The sequence below is a fragment of the Corvus brachyrhynchos genome, unplaced genomic scaffold (genome assembly GCF_000691975.1).
Source record: "Corvus brachyrhynchos isolate BGI_N302 unplaced genomic scaffold, ASM69197v1 scaffold79, whole genome shotgun sequence".
Taxonomy (NCBI): Eukaryota; Metazoa; Chordata; class Aves; order Passeriformes; family Corvidae; genus Corvus; species Corvus brachyrhynchos.
Window position 1 is genome coordinate 1,518,704 of NW_008240023.1, and position 3,902 is coordinate 1,522,605.

At 45.9% G+C, this 3,902-nt stretch overlaps 1 protein-coding gene across 1 annotated transcript in view; it reads left to right on the forward strand.

The window, feature by feature from the left end:
• AGAP1 (ArfGAP with GTPase domain, ankyrin repeat and PH domain 1) overlaps positions 1–3,902 on the forward strand; it is a gene marked incomplete at its 3' end in the record, with an annotated part of 282,469 nt that overhangs the window by 234,335 nt on the left and 44,232 nt on the right. The window lies entirely within an intron of this gene.

Sequence of the window (3,902 nt, forward strand, 5' to 3'; positions counted from 1 at the left end):
ATATATATTTTTTTATTATTATTGCTACAAATGTCGAAGGTCAGAATGACTCCGAAACCAAGCAAGGAGGAGGATGGGGGTGGGAAAAAAAACCTCCACCACCTCCAGCAGCACGGAAGAGGGATGGTGTAAGGAATAGGGAATGCAAAATAGGTCACAACTCAGTAATCTCGCTACGAGGGAGGGGGATTTTTTTTTTTTTTCTCTTCACTTAAGTGCGAACCAAATGGGTCAAGTAATCGCGAGCGCATGCCCTAACACTAATTGACTTATTTTGGAATGATTATAACTGTAATATTTTTCTTAATGTCACTGTTTTCTGGGCTGTTGATTTTAGTGATTGCCAAGCAGTGGCATTAAATCTCTTGTAAATTTTAAATTGCATGCTATTTCTGTAAACAAGTCCCTCTGTTCACATCCTGATCATTAACCTTTGGTGATTTATATCACCGTCCTTTTTTTTGCACAATTACAGCCCAGGCTGCTGGCGGGGGCCTGGCTCTCCCTGCCAAACAAAGTGTGCACAGGAAACAAAAGTGGGGGTTTATTCCAGCTTGTTAATGCAGCTTTTTTTTTTTTTTCTGGAAGTGTAATTTTATTTCATTTCTCAGCCTCGGTGTAAAATTAATGCCTTTCAGAGCTGCTAAACCGGCTGGTTTGATCCTTTTGTTGTCTTTTCAAATACGAAGTGCAAAATACAAAATGACAGAGAGTGACTGTGAGATATTCATAAGTTTTGGGGTTGTCTTTTTTCCACAAAGACACTTTAGTAACTTTTTAATTTTCTATTTGCTGTTTATGCCTCCCAGCCCAATTTCTCCTCTGGTCAGGTATGTTTGTTGGTACAGGTTTAGTGCTCGAGAAGCTTGGGATTTTATACCTACCTGTTAACAAATTGCAGCAGGGGAGCAAATATATGGAATTCCCTTGTGTTTCACAGATCAACATTTTTTTAGGGCATGTCAAATTTGAGGAATCTTTGATCTTTCTGCTCAAACTAAGTACTGAGGGCACCTTGGTATGGGAACACAGTCCTGCTGGCCGTGGCCCAAAAAGTTTTGAGACACAGCATCAAGATGAAATTCTAAAATCAGGCAAATATATTATTTTTTGGATGTTTTATCCCCCCCCCCTAAAGGTGGAAGGTTCAATGCTCTCCATAGCTTTGAGCTGGTACCTTTGTGAGCCTTTCTGTGAGAGCTGCAGTGGTGAGGCACCCAAATGGGGAGTTAATGAGCATTGTACGTATTAAAAACCACATGTTTAGATAATTATGCCTTCAAAAAAGAGAACGATGATGGGAAATGACGGTCCAGAATAACAAATGTGCTTTGGTCCTTGGCACGCGCTTGCTCAGTTGTGCTTACACCTCTTTACACACCACAAACATTTCCATCAGGTTCAGCCCCGCCTTGAAAAACTCTCCAGTCATTTTTAATGCCCTCCCGTTGGTTTTAGGTGTTCTGTGCCTGCTCCCAGGCGGGCAGAGCTCAGCTGGAGCTGCAGGAAGGAGCAGCCCAGGTGCTGCAGTTGTGCTGTGGGTGGGTGATGGTCCCCAGGGTGGGGGGGACTCTGTGCTTGAGTGTCCCCATCAGAGGGGCTGCTCTGTCCTGGCTGTTTGACAGCAAAAATAATGTTATGGGTGGGATTTTCACCAGGCGTGGGATCCCAGCTGAAGGACTCAGCCTTCTGAGGGTGTTACAGAATCATTGAGGTTGGAAAAACTCTCCCAGGCCATCGAGTCCAAGCTGTGACCGATGCCCACCTTGTCACACAGCCCAGAGCACTGAGTGCCACCTCCAGGCCTGCCTTGGACACCTCCAGGGATGGGGACTCCACTCCAATGCCTGAGCACCCTTTCCATGGAGAAATTCCTCCTGATGTCCACCCTGAGCCTCCCCTGGGACAGCTTGAGGCCGTTTCCTTTTGTCCTGTCCCTGTTCCCTGGGAGCAGAGCCCGACCCCCACGTTGCCACAAAATTGCAGAGTTGTCTCCTCCATCAGTTCTGTCTCATTACAAGAAACCTTGCTTTGATTCATTTTAGAGTTTGCCTAAACTCTTTCATTTTCGGATTTTGGGGGTTTTCCACAGGGAGCCACTGACAAATGAGGAAGTCCCACATGCTCCCCCTATTGCAGGCAGCCAGGCTTTAAGCCATCCTTTGGTTCTTTAGGGGGAAAAATATGTAGTAGCAGTGAGATATGCTTAAAACAAACCCCACTCTGGTTTTAAGAGTCACTTGTACCTGTTATCATAGCAGTGTTATTAAAACACACACTTCTTTCTCCTATACCAGCAGATTTAAGGCCTGGTCGGATGGGGCTTGGAGCAGCCTGGGATAGTGGAAGGTATCCCATGGCAGGGGGTGGGACTGGATGATCTTTAAGATCCCTTCCAACCCAAACCATTCTGTGATTCTATGATTTTGCAGCACAGCAGGATTATATTTAAGGAATTAAATGTCTGTGCTCTTCATGCTTAAAGATACTAAATCCTGATTTTTTTCCCCTCCTCACGGTTACATGTGAGATTTTAAACAGTGCTGGGCTGGATTTGCTGGGCACTGAGGGAAAACTTTATGGTTTGGATACTCAAGAAGCCCCAAGCTACCTCTGGTTTCAAGGTGATGCTGTTGCTGCTGTGGTGCTGTGCCCGTGCAGGAAGTTACACCCTGTCTGTCTAAACTGAATTTTTAAAAAAAATTTTAACTTGTGTTGTCTTGGCACCCAAATAAAACATCAAGTCCATGTGGCAGAGGGGTTCAGTGCCTTCAGCTTTCTACCACCACTCAGATAAATGGGATATAAAACTCTTCCAGTGGAACACAGCCTTTACCAAGAGCTGTGGGCAAGCGATAGCAGAGCTCCGTTGTCCTGATAGGGTTGATTTTCAGAACTAATTAGATTTAGACACTGGGTTTGGAAAGGGGAGAGAAGTATTAGCATAGTCATGCCCAGTGGAACGTGGCACAAATATTTCCTTAATTGAGGCTGCTAATAAACATCCTCATCTGCCGAGTGACGGGGGTGGTTCACACCGAGCGGCGAAAGGTGACGAGACCTAACGTTGCGTGGGACGTAAATAACACGTTGTAAACAAACGGTGTGTTGTCAACATCTCCTGTCGCTTCCCAGGGCACCCCAGCAGCTCTCCCTTCTCCTCCTTTGGAAAGGATGAAGGGTTATGGTGCTTGAGCAGAAGAGATTTTCAGGAGAGGGAGGAGGAGGCGATGGAAAAGGAGCTTAAATAGGGCTCGGTGTTACTTGAGGCAGGCTTGGCTGGGATTCAGGCTGTAACCTCAGCTCTTGAAGGTGCTTCAGGAGTGTTTGAAACGTGCCCTCAAGGGTGTTTTTGGTACTGCACTTGACTTCTTGTTCCTGGGAAGTGTTTCCTGTGTGAGTGGCACCACCCACCAGGTGTGCATGATGAGTTACTGTTAATTAGCGGCAGCACCAGCATCCTCTGCTATCAGACAAATACAAATGCACAGCCTGGTTGTCTTGGGAGCCAGAAGATCCAGTCATATTCCTGGTTCTGGTAAAATATTCATGAATGCCTGTGAGAAATGCCTTAATATTTATTTGTTTAAAAGCCATCTTTTAGGATGGGTGGGATTCCTGCATGGCAGGAAGGAGCCCTTGCCTCCCACTGACTTTCCGTGCTGAAAAGTTGGACCAGGTGATCCTCGAGGTCCCTTCCAGCCTGATCTTTTAGGATTTTGTGACTTTGAACTGTGCCCATCACTGGTGCAAGATGTCCCTGGTTATTTATGCAGTTCTTGATATTGGGAGTAAAATAGGTGAGGAGTGGAAACTGGGACCGAGCTGATTTGTGCACATTATTTCAAACCTCTCCTGAGGGATGCCAGGGGGTGTGACTGCTTCTGGACAAGTGCTTTCCC